Source organism: Cynoglossus semilaevis, chromosome 14 (genome assembly GCF_000523025.1).
Source record: "Cynoglossus semilaevis isolate Cse_v1.0 chromosome 14, Cse_v1.0, whole genome shotgun sequence".
Lineage (NCBI taxonomy): Eukaryota > Metazoa > Chordata > Actinopteri > Pleuronectiformes > Cynoglossidae > Cynoglossus > Cynoglossus semilaevis.
In genome coordinates, this window is record NC_024320.1 from 18,712,890 (window position 1) to 18,726,847 (window position 13,958).

The window sequence follows — 13,958 nt, forward strand, 5'->3', positions numbered from 1 at the left end:
AGCTGCCATTTAATTAAGACACCTACAGTTTTATTAATAAGGTTTTAAAAATGTGTCCATTAGACCACGGTTTCACAACTTTTTTTTGAGCCAGTTGAATGAAAATGCTGATGAACTCGCAGGAATTGAAGAAAGACACATGGAAATTATTAATTTATTATTTTTTTTTTTCACCTGTCAGTGTTGTCTAAAATTAGAAAGACTTGTTTGTTGTTTTTGTTTTCACCACAAATAAATAACCGTTCTTGGATTTAAAAAAAAGATTTCCCATGGTGCACCTGATGATCCATCAAGGTCCACTGCATTGCACACACTTGACCGATTCTGTCTCACACACACACAGACACTTGAGATGTTTTACTGATAATAGTAAGCTGTCTTTATCTTTAAATGTTTGGTCAACATTTATCTGTATACCCATATTGAATATATTATGCATTAATATTAATATCATATTTTTTCTTCTGGCTTCTCCTCCTTTTTCCTCCTTCTGTTCCTCCTGCGTCATGGAGTCGTTTACATGTCACTTACATGTTTCCACGGACATGGAGTCCCATTAATCTGTCTGGTGAAAAAGGGGGAGAAGTAAAATTAAATAATTATAGCTGGACGAACTCAACCTGTCCCTAACACACACAGACGCACGCACTTCCCAAACCGCTCCACTCCACAGCCCACAGCCTGCGGTCGAGATTTACGTCTTTTTTCTTTTTCTTTTTTTTTTTTTGTTAACGTCCACATGACTTACAGCTGCGTGTTCGTCAACACTGACGCGTCTGTGACTGTGTGTCTGCCTTCATTACCAACACAGAACGACAACTGACGTTTGGAGCACTCTCACCAAATGACGCTGCGTCAGTGACGCACTGACTGGTTCAGAAAAAGCGAGGTTTAAAATATTTAAAATTATGGAATTACGGAAATAATTTCTGTGTATATTGAATTTTGAGATTTGATTCAATAAAAAGTTAAATCAATATTTATTTTTAAAATGAGTGAAATGAGAAGTACCTTTGTTCACCCACGTTAGACGTAACGGCGCAATCAAATCATAAAAAAAATAAAAAACACAAACAAAATTGCTGAATTGATTAAAATCACATAAACATATTTAGACGTTCATTAGGCGCTGATCTGAATAAGCGTGTCGGTGTGTGTGTGTGTGTGTGTGTGTGTGTGTGTGTGTGTGTGATGGATCAGTGAGCTCTGCTCCTGAATATCCAGGCGTTAACAGCGCAGCACGGTTTAGATCTGACTCCAGGTCAGCTGTGCGTCTGCCGTCCTGATGAAAACAACCTGTAACATGTGGTCGAAGACCTTGTGGAGAAACCTCCTGGTGAAAGGCAACAAATGGAACTCGTGATAAGAAAAAAAAAATCGTAGAAAACAAAAACCTCTGAAACTGTTTGGCAAACGGATATTGAAATGCTATAATAAATAAACCAAAACTGCTGACGCAGGTCTTCAGAGTTTCTGCACAACTTTGATGTGATGCATAAATGTGTTCGGTGAACACACACACACACACGGTTACATTCGTCAATTAGCCCGTACCTCCCACCACGACGCAGCCCCACATGAAGTTTTACCAGAAACATATTCGGTGGAGTTGGTGGGAAAACAAAGCATCCATTTTTAAACAGATTTTTCATCATCTCCACTGTTCGACATGAATATTTCACTCGTGGCGCTGAACCTGTGAGTCTCTGCACGGCACATGACTGTGAGTGGGACATACATCTGGACACTTTAGTTAATTTATCTCATTGCAACATGTTGAACAATCCCGTTTTTGCACGGGATTGTTCAACATGTTGCCCCTCGATGGAGCAATATGGATAATTGGAGGGTAAACACACACTGTAGCTGGACGGACGGCTGTGTAAAGCTGCTCTGCTCTGTTCACGTGGAACATTAACATCTGCGGGAGATTAATATTTCATGTAAACACCCGGTAAATTACTTTCAAATAACAGTAAAACTAGCAATATGTCCACTTCCGCTAGCACGGAAGTACAGACGGAAGCTAACCATCCGTGTGTAAATGACCACTCAGTAAAGCCAACTTGCTAATTATTATTATTATTAATATTATAATCAATAATAATAATAATAAATACAATAAAAGTACTTCATTATCATTTATGGATATTATAAATTAAGATAGAATGTCGACTTGAACTGAATCTGCTCAGTTATACACCACTAAAATCAAAGCAAGATTTTAGTAAATGTTCTGTGTTTTAAAGAGTTTTAAAAAGTACTAATTTTATTGCTCGTAAGTTTTAATGTCAGGTGATACAGGATGATGCTAACACAAAAATTAGACTTTGGTGAAAAATTTAAATGCAGAAATACTGATTTGTTCTTAAGACGTCATTATAATTATAATGGCTACTATTGAAAATGAACATTAGCTGAAGTCATTACACTGTGTTACAATAATTCACTGCAAAATATTTAAATGAATGAAAATATCCATTTGAATACATAGATTTTAACTGCATTTTATATATTTATATATGCATATTACATTTATGAGAGTAAAGGTAAATAAATAAAAACAATTTAAAGTGTTAGCTTTATTTTATCTGTTTTGTTTGTTTTTTTTGTTCTCCCTGTGAAATTCAAATCAAATTCTACTCAGATCATCTTCTTATGTGAAGTCAGAAGCCAATACAGGAGGATTCTTAACCACTTTACAACATCCTCTGTTCTGGAGGGGGTCCAAGAAAAGGCATCAGGACCTGCTTGGCTCCACTCATTTAAAGAGCTGATAAACTCCCTTCTGCTCAAGCCAGTTTGCAGTTTGGACTGGAAAGGTGCCAGTCAGTGTGTGTGTGTGTGTGTGTGTGTGTGTGTGTGTGCAGGGTCCAGACTGAACTGAATAAATTGTGCAGGCATCCACAAATCTGGTCCATAATCCAAAAGATCCGTTTGTAGCAATTCATTTATTCCTTGTGAAGAATTAGTCAGATATATGGCTTAGTATAATTTTTTTTAACTTTTTGATTGATGTGAAACTATCTAGAGTTTTATGTCAGGATGGAAAAAAATACATGTTGTTTTTGACTGTTGGAATTGTTTTCCTTCATTTAATCCTAAATGAAGTAAATATACTGTTTGGATTTAAAAAATTGCATCAAGATTTAGAAGAAGTTTGTATTGTTGTTTTTCGTGAATTGGTGTTAGCACATAAAAGAAATCCCATGTTCCCTGTGGGAGCCCGGAACAGGAGCCTTAGTCCTGCACAGATTTGATCTGCTGCACTTTGCTGCAGTAGGAGAAATGTTCCCATAGATGTTTATCAGTGAAAGGACTCGGGGCCCCCTCAGCCTATGGTAAACCAGATGGACCTGCAGGCCAACGTGACTCACGTCTCTGCAGCCAAATGGCATTGGCTCTTGCCACTCCACTGAAAAGATAAGGTGCGTTCGGGAAATGTTTGTTTCTGTGTTTAGTCACATTTAATGGCAACACAAAGTTATCTTGAAAACCATAATGAATGGCCATTAGGACTACAAAGACTTCTAAATGGTGCGCGTTCAAGGGCATATTTTAGTGTCATATCAAAATTACAACTCGAGTAAACCAATTTTCTCCACACAGGAATAAACACAGACTCAAGTGAACCGCAGAGATCAAGCTGGAGGAATATCACAAAGTGTTTTCCCAACTGCAGCAGACTTCTCCAGCAATTAACTGCGCTTGCCTTTGAATGGTGAAGGAAATAGCTTCCCTTGCTGTTAAATGTCACCAGAAGCGCCTGCAGCATCAAGTGACCACTTTGTTTTTTTGTTTAGTGTGTTTAAAGCCCCTTCAGTGACAGCCACGGTGATCAGAGGGAGCCCTTGTTTGGGTCAGTGCCTAAAGGCCATGCAGACAATGTCTGTAGTCTGGACCACAGGGTTCAAACTCTTTTTCTTTACAAGAAAAATTACATTTGATTTAAAAACTAAATTATAAAATTGACAATGTAATAAATCTCTGGCCACAAATCTACAAAACGTTTTTTTAAACAAAGTAAAACATTTTCATATAAATAGCTAAGGATCAAAAATTATATCTGGGCTCATGAATACTGTTTAGAGAAATGAGCAAAAACAAACGGGAAAATGATGAGAGCAGCCAAGTGAAGAGAGAAAAGCAATGATAGGAGTTAACATTTAGCTAAGATTTCAAAATGCATGAAATAAATTGGACTCTAATTGAGATAACTTTAAAAATGAGATTAAAAAAATAACTTTTTAATTGAACATTAGAAATGTCAGAAGGGATATTAGCCGAATATATGGCATAATCTAAGTGCAAAATAAATTTACTATTTATTCCCAAAATTAGTCAAAATTAGGCAAGATAGCTTCATAAAGCTAGCTAGAGACTGCTAAAAATAGGGGGACAATATCAGACCAAATATCCAAAACAAGATGGCCAAAAACTGCAACAAAAATAGCTTCAAGTTGACAAAACAGGTTATTGGACACCCGTTAACTGTGACCCAAAATTATAGTGAGACAAAATGGATAAACAAAAATTATCACAAAATAGCTGAAAGCTACTTGATACCATCCCAAATTAGCCAACAACATTTACATCTTAATTTAACAAAGTCAAGAATTAGACAAATATTTAGAAAAAGTAAGGCCGACAAAACAATAACTCAAGCTATTCTAATTAATACTTCAACATCAGCCAAAATGGTAAAAGTCTCCAAACAATTTGAATAAGCACAGACAAATATAAAACAAATTTTAAGGCAGGTTTCAGGAAAGTAAAAAAATTATAAATCATTTATTTGTTTTTCTGAAAATAGTAGAAACTGTGAAATAAAATCAAACAAACTTCAGTCAGTGTAAATTAGTGATAAAACATTTTTTTAAATTCATACACATCAAACCCCATATTGTGTCATTGAATGGTCCTCAGGCCATTTGAGTAAAAACAAATAAACTTGTAAAATGTGTAAAGAGTTGTACACACTTACAAAAACACAAAGTTAATTTTTTATATACCTGTTTTTTTGTTTTGTTTTGTTTTGTTTTTTTTGCTTGAATCCTGCCTCAGTTGACAATATATTTTTTCATTCATATGGTGATGTTGCATTATCAGAGAACCTTCTATACAGCTGTATACAACATGTATACAGTACCTGAAACTAAAATGTTAGTATTTTGTTCTGAAGCTTTTTGATAGTCTGAAAGAACTGGATTAGGTTTCCCTGCCTCAGTTGACTTTCATCATTTTATTTTAATTATTTACTTCAATTTATAACATTGGCTAAATTGAACTAAATTGTTTCTCTGATTTCCAGAAAACAAAAATTAGAACTTTCAGTCTTGATCTTTTTTTGTAAAGAACAGCTTTTCACATTTTTGTTATATGAAGCAGACATTTGTTTGTGTTGTTTTAGTCCCAGTTAGTTGTTATGGTTTGTTAAACCGTGTGTGTAAACCCTGACTTGTGTTTGATTTCCTCTCCGTTGGTCGTCTTTCCCCTCGGTTTGATAAATTCCCCAATCCTTTTCCCACTGTTGCGTGTCCTGACATTCTCACAAACCTTATATCCGACCGGAGTCACGAGTACAGAGAGTGGCGTCTGCAGGAATTCCCTCAGGTCAGGGAGAAAGCTGTGTTTTAAGGACCTTCTTAGCCACCCTTGCCTGACTGGCCTTTGGCCCCAGCCATCCCTCTTTAGTGAAAGAGCATAATCCACCTAACATGGATTTAAACAAACAGTGTAATCCATAACACCGAGTAATTGCACACCATCTCGTTCAGGTTATGAGCCCTGGACGCTGCTGTTATGACCACACTTCCTTAAGTGGCTGATTTGTCTGCTGGACTTTATTATCCTGTGGAAGTAGCAGCCGCCTCTCACTATAATTTTACAGCATGCGTGCTGCCCTGCATCCAGCTCGAGGAAGACGTGCCTGAGCGGTGTACAGCTGTGTCTCTATATTTACACACTGCTGTTAAGTGGAGAGGTTTTTGTGAAAAACAGCGACACTACGATGCTGAAGTGTGTGGATTTTTTTTTTCATTATTTTGGATAAACTTCTAATCTACAGTTCATCTACAACCAGATAAAACCTACTGGGAATTCATCTTTGATTTCAATATTGCAGCATTTTTAGGTTGTAACCCAGGCGTTGGCAAACCTTCTGACTCGCAGGCCAAAATGGGTCCTAAAATTTGAGAAGGGGGTCCGGGTCAGGAGCAGATAGATGGAGCATTCAGATAAACTAAGATAAATGACTTCTAAAAGTCATCCATAATGGCTAAACTGCTAAAATGCTTTTAGCCTTTTCTTCGCAATCTACTGGGGAAACGTGGGTACTGCAGGGAAAAGGCAGAAGTATAATGATAATATAAATTAGTAACATAATATGGATACGTTTGGAGGGCTAGATTGAAAAGCCAAACGGGCCACATCTGGCCCCCGGGCCTTAGTTTGCCCATGCCAGGTATAATCCGTCAACACAGCACATTTGACTTGTGAGTCACCTATAATCACAAAAAGACGTCCCATATCGGTGTCCCTCTCCTGCTCACACCACAGACGTCTGTGCTGTGGTCGGATCATCCCCAAAAAAAGAAAATTCTCTTCTCCTGTGGCCGTCCCTCTGTTGGTGTGCGTGTGTGCTGCGGGTTGTTGTGATGCTGAAAAGTAAAGTCCCTTTCATCTGAATCTGGACACCTGGAGGTCGTCTGTGAGAACGCAGCCCGCTTCGTGTTTACTTGAACCTTAACTAAAGCGAGTTGCAGCGGGATGACTGGCTCATCGCCGGCTGTGATGGTTTTTACATGGACAATGTTGTCTTGTTTTGCAGAATGTAACCTGTGGATGTGTGGCCAAATACCTGAAGTCAGTGATACAGTAAATACATGTGAATACTTCGAACTTGGAAACTTGTTTAAAGGTTTGACACGTTTTTCTGGCGTTTAATGTCTGTCCTTTCTATTGTCTCAAATAAAACTACTACAACTAGTGAGACGTGAAGTGTGCCGGACAAGTACAATTCTCACATAATGAACTATAACAATAAGTCCATATTTTTCCCCGTTGTTTTCTTGCCAAAACAAGAATATTAGATATTTATTTGTATGTATTCATATTCAATGAAATAGGATTTTACAATATAAAAATATCCTGAACGTTATGAATTTTTCTTATTTTCAAAATTCATCAAGAGGCCGGATTGAACATCCAAGCGGGCCAGTTTTGGCCCCCGGGCCTTATGTTTGACACCCCTGCTCTATGTGGTAGCAGGTGTGTACTGACTACTATGTAGCAGTGATCCATATCTAACTAGTTTGTTTTAAACACACAGTTACTGTGTGTACTGCACTGGTTTAACTGCATTCTTGGTTGTTTGTTTTTTTTCTTCATTATTTTCTCCTCTGCTCTTTAATCCTCCTCAGGGTCACATGAGAGGCTGCAACCAATCCCTGCATTCATTGGAGGAGGGGGACACCCTGGACAGTTCACCTGTCCATCACAGGACCACAGATGAAGTAACACGAGTACTGTAAGACACACAAAACACAACACTCTTCACCCTGACATCCATCCCTGCAGTCGGTTCAGACTGAACCGTTAACTCTGTCCTTCACGTTCACCTGTGGAGGAAACACTCCATTCACAAACACTGTGGGGTTTTTACTGTGGGGTTTTGTCGTTCCCTAATAGACTGTAGTCTGTTGGCATCTCTAGTCTCCATGGTAACAGGTGTCATTTAAGACGGAGAAAAAAGTAGAGAAATAAAAAACCATAGTGTCATTCCTTTACATAAGAATGATATTTACACAGGGCTGTGTAAACCCATGAGCACAGCTCTGGTCCCACACCTGCACTGACACACTGTGACCGTGGACTCTGTTTTCCCACTACATGACCCTGCAGTGTGTGTGTGTGTGTGTGTGCCTCAGTACAAATGTGTTTGTTGCCCTTGCCTCCCTTCACCCCCCGCCTGCCTCCCCACCACTTCAAGCCTCGCTGCCCCTCCCTTCCTTAAAACAGTTCATCAATATTTTGGTTGACCTTTGACTTGACCCACGCAATTCAACAATGGGATTTGGGCTACGCTAAATGGCACGGCTTTGCCAAAGAGGGCGGACTAATGAGAGGATGTCGTCTTTAGTTTATAGTTGAGTCCAGAAACCGGTGGTGCAGAAAAACAACTCGACGTACCGTTAAGCTGCGTCACGCAAATTTTCAAAGCGGGGGCCCCTACAGCACGACGGGGCCTTCATTCCACGTCATTCACCTTCAGTCCTCCCAGGTTATCTTCCCGTGAGCCCGAAGGTTTCTTTTGTTTGTTTTTTTTTAAGTCTGTCAAAAGCAGCATTTCAGCGTATGTTTTATGTGCAACAAGTGGAACAAACATTTTTGCAGGTTTACAAGAACAAATGGAGAAGAGTGCTGACAGTACAGTCTGAGTCAGCCTGAGTTTGGGAGTGTGTGTCTGACCAAAGCTGTTTTTTGTGTGTTTAGCTGTGTTGTTGATGTTCTTTTCCCTCACTTTTCAAAGTGTTTCTTTGTCAGAATCTCCCAGCTGGAGTTACAGCTCACCGCTGAGACACTGTTTTAGCTGCAGTCTGACACTGGCAAGGAAAACAGGCTTAAAATGACTGGGTGTACATGTATGAATATAAATATATCTGTGTATATATGTATATATATATATATATTTATATATATATATTTATATATACAGTGTATATATATATATATGAGAAAAGGCCAAATATCTAACTCACTGAACCCACTCTTAAGCTCTTACACAAACTCTTTTACTCAAACTCTAAACCTTTAAATTTAGGCTAAACTGAGATTTATTTTCCAGATTAAGTTGCTGATCAAGAATGTAATTAAGAGTTCAAGCCTTCAAAAAAAAAAAAAAAAAAAAACAGGAAGCCAAGACAAACGGATTTGAAAAAACATTTGAAGACAAATAAAGTAGTGTGTGACTGAAAATATTCCACGTCTTTACTTCAAGAACTGAAGTGACTACATTAAAGTGACTACAACTGTAGAGCAGTGTTAATACACTGGTTGTTTAGCACTAAGTAGTGAACCAACAAAGAAAAAAATGTTTTTATATATAACAGAGTGATAGAAATGTAATAATAACATAATGTATCAACAATAACAATAATAAAATAATATTATTATCAACAACAACAATAACAATAATAAAATAATATTAACAATAATACTATGAAGCAGACATAATACTGCTTCTAATACTAAGCAGTATTATGTCTGCTAATACTAATTCTAATAATAATAAGAAGAAGAAGGATTCTAACAATAATAATTATGATGATAATAAGAAGAATTCTAACAATAATAATTATGATGATAACAATAATAACAATAATAACAATAGTAATAATAGTAATAATGCTCTGTGCTCTGGCGCAGGTCTCAGATGACAGTGAACAGGAGCTGCTGTTCACATGAGTGCTTTGTTAGTGCGGCAGCTGAGTGTTTTCATAGTGTAATGGCACTGGATCTATCAATGCCACAGCCTTGTCACAACAGAAACATGTGCGCTGTTACTGTTGCGCCAGAAATATTATTAGCAGAGCCCCTCCCCCGCTGTATAAGCACACACGTTTGCACGCACAAACACACAGACAACCACACGCGAACGCCCCCTCACCCCCACGGTGCAGATACAGGCACCGGCTCCTTCTCCATCCATTGGTCAGGTCTTTCGAGGAACCTCCTCCCGCGGTGACAGACTTGATATCTTTCGCTCCAATAATCTCTCACAAACGCTGCGTGTAGCTTTAGTGTCCCTGAGTGGCCTTCGCACGAGATGGCTCGACCTGCCCTCGGTCTCTGGCCTCAGACAAATAACACGCACTGTACACATACTGTATACAGACTCATCACTGCAGGCACAGACACAGGAGGCAGCGTTCGATTCCCTGACTCAGTCCTTTCCGCTGTAGTAAAGCAATATTCATCGCCGTCCTGTATCCATACCGTGCTAGGAACCTTACTCTACACTCTGCTGCTTTGTCTGACCTTACAGTAAGAAGGTCACCAGTTTGATTTTCTATCAATAAACATTAAATTCAGTTGTTTTTTTGTTACCTTAGTATTAATATCAATTAATAATAATTGAGACGCTTAGTCGTCCCACCGTGGGGAAATGTAGTGTTGGTCTCTGCAATCCATACAGACTGCCACAGGTGGCGCCGTTAGGGATATATGCTCCCTTTGGGCATCGAACCCAGGACCTTCTACGTGTAAGGCAGATGTGTAGGGCAGGCGTGTTGGAGTATTCAACCAACGTCAGAGTTTATTGTGAAAGATAAAGTGGACAGAATTTTTCACAACGTTACATTAGCATGTAGCGAGCTAACGCTGCTCATGTGGATTGAATGTTTTTTGGCTGAGATCTTGTTGAAGAATCTCTGCTCTGATTCGTAGAACAGACTTTTACCAGTGCTTCCTCCAGTGCTTCCTCTTGAACACTGATTTTCTTTTCTTTCTTTTTTTTTCTGCTCTGATTCGTAGAACAGACTTTTATCAGTCTTGTTACCAGTGCTTCCTCTTGAACACTGATTTTCTTTTCTTTCTTTTTTTTTTTTTTGCCATTAGATTCCAATCCGAGCGGTTAGATTCCTCCTGTCAAACCCTCAGCCAGACGACAGATTTGTGAATTGCTTCACCACAGTGTGAAAATATTCTATGGAGAATATTTTACATCAGAGAACATCATGTCAACAGACCAAGAATGTGCACAGGCTGAATTTACTTTTAAAATAATCCCATAAATGAAAACACATCCAGCTGGCCCCTCAAGAGAGGAAAAAATGATGGAGAGCCACAACCAAAAGAGGAAGTAAAGGAGGTCAGAAAGTGAACTGTGTTTTCTTAAGCATCCTTACCTCTGCTATTAGCCGGTGGTACTTTCTTAACCTTTTTGGTCTTGAACCGAGGGTTTGCTCGGTTGAGTTTCCCCTACAAATGAAATTAGACTAAAATTACAGCACGAGGTCGTGGCTTTTAGGCAACAACGGAGAGAAAAAAAAAACGGGGGTCAGAAAAAAAAACAGTTAAATCTTTGAAGAGCTTAGCTGGGTATAAAATAATCATAAAACAATATAAAGTAAATTATATTTACCAAAGTATGTTAGAGCAAGTCAAAGCCAGAAACCTCAGAGTGGGAGGACTACAGCAGAGGTTTTATGGAAGTGGTCGCTTTCAGCGTTCTTGTGATATTTTCAAAGTACTAAAGATAGCAGCGTTGTAAAGTACATGTATATATGCTAGAGTGCATTAAAGACGAGTACACGCAGGGAGTCCTGTGGTTTAAATAGACACACACGTGTTTAGATACGGGGTGTGTTGTATTGTTTTCACAATCACTGTTTACCTCCCTGTAACTATGTCAGCTTGCAAAACGGCGGCGGTGCTGCACTGCCTGTCAATCACCACCAGGACAACAGCAGAGACGACTAAAGGCTGAGGTGCCGTTATTTCTGGAAGGTTTACATTTGACACCCAGCTAGTTGTGATCGCAGCCCGTACTGCAGTGGTGTCTCTAACGTCGCGCTCCCTCTGGTTTCTGACGTCCTCAAAGTGCAGGTTCCTTTGCTTTGCTTGTGGTTTCCCTTTGTCCAAGTGCTTGACTTGTGCGGCTTTGTAAAACAAACGTCCCAGGGCGCCGTGGTAACCAGAGTCACTTCAAACCAGGATGTACACAACTGTTACAGTCGGAAAAACCGACAGGATCAGGAAGTGCCTTTAGTTCTACTACTACTACTACAACTACTAGCAATACTACTGCTACTACAACTACTACTACTACTGCTAGTACAAGTACTGCTACTACTACCACTACTGCTACTACTACTACTACCACTACTACTGCTAGTACAACTACTACTGCTGCTACTACTACTACTATTACTCCCCCTACCACATCTACTTCTACATTTACTCCTAGTACAGCTCCTGCTACTGCTACTGCTACTAATACTCATACTACTAGTCCTACTACTACATCTACTACTCCTCCCACTATTGCTGCCACTGCTACTACAACTACTAGCAATACTACTGCTACTACTGCTAGTACTACTACTGCTAGTACAACTACTACTACTACTGCTACTACTACTACTATTACTCCCCCTACCACATCTACTTCTACTTTTACTCCTAGTACAGCTCCTGCTACTGCTACTGCTACTAATACTCATACTACTAGTCCTACTACTACATCTACTACTACTACCACTATTGCTGCCACTGCTACTACAACTACTAGCAATACTACTGCTACTACTACTACTACTATTACCACCACTACTACTAATAATAACAATAATAATTATCATTATTATTATTATTATTGTTGTTGTTATTCTAGAAATAATAATAATAACTTACGACGTTCAAATAAAAACTTACAACGTTTTTATTTGAACTACTGGTAACTATACCAGTCGTTCAAATAAAAACAATATAAGACATACAGTATTTTATCGCCCTCTAACTATTGCTACTAATTCTACTACTACTATTACTACCCCTACCACATCTACTTCTACATTTACTCCTAGTACAGCTCCTGCTACTGCTACTGCTACTAATACTCATACTACTAGTCCTACTACTACATCTACTACTACTACCACTATTGCTGCCACTGCTACTACAACTACTAGCAATACTACTGCTACTACTACTACTACTGCTAGTACAACTATTACTGCTACTACCACTACTACTACTGCTAGTACAACTATTACTGCTACTACCACTACTACTACTACTGCTAGTACAAGTACTACTACTACTACCACTACTACTACTACTACTACTAATAATAATAATAATGATATTAATTAAACTACTACTACTATGATTACTTCTTCCCCTACTACCACTACTACTATTGCTACTAATTCTACTACTACTATTACTACCCCTACCACATCTACTTCTACATTTACTCCTAGTACAGCTCCTAGACATACAGTATTTTATCGCCCTCTAACCATGCAATTAAACCTGAAATCAAAATTATAGTAACTTTCACTTTTAATAAACAAATTAACTGATACATTTACGTAATAATGACATCATACTTTATTTCAGTTTTGCGTACAAATGTCTTTGCTCACATACGGTTATAGCAGATAAACAAATCAATTCACCAAGAGTCAAAATACCTTCACTAGTTTACTCTGGTGAACATTGATGGATTAGTTCTTCGTGAGGCTGAGATGAAGCTGACGCTGCTTCCACTGGATGATGATTAAAACACAGTAGGATGAACATTTCAGCGCTGCCTTTTATTTCTTTGCTGGTCATCAATTTTTACTAATAAGTGCGTCAAATAAAAAGTCTATTAGCCACAACACAGGTCCAGATGTCAGTACAGACGTCTCCTGTCTCAACAACAGTCCCACGGCTCTCTGTAACTGTTTGCAGTGATTTTGAACAGCTGCATTTTCACAAGTCGGCCATTAAAGTTAGGACGAAGATACCGTTGGTCTGTGATGAGCTCAGTGGAGTGGAACGGTAACATTAGGCCATAAAAAGTAGCAGCAGTCACAGTGATGTACGTAATGGACCAACGATGTACAATATTGACTCCGACTCCATGTCGCTCATATTATATATATTTATGTATATTTGCTTTGAAATGTATTAAATTAAACCAAACATTTTAGGGCATAGTCCAGTTTTTTGGGGTTGTCAGCTGTGCAGCTCCTGGTTGATGAACTTTTGTTAAATAAATCTTTCTTGAAGCCAGGTCTCCTCCATCTGACAAACCCCACATTCAATAAAAATCACATTTTTGTCTAACACTATTATTTGATGTATTCAGTGGCTGTGGTTCAGTGGGCCACCAGTTGATGATCACTGATATAGAGTTTAAGACAGGGATCCCCAACCGCTGGGTCGAGGACCAGTACCAGGCCTTG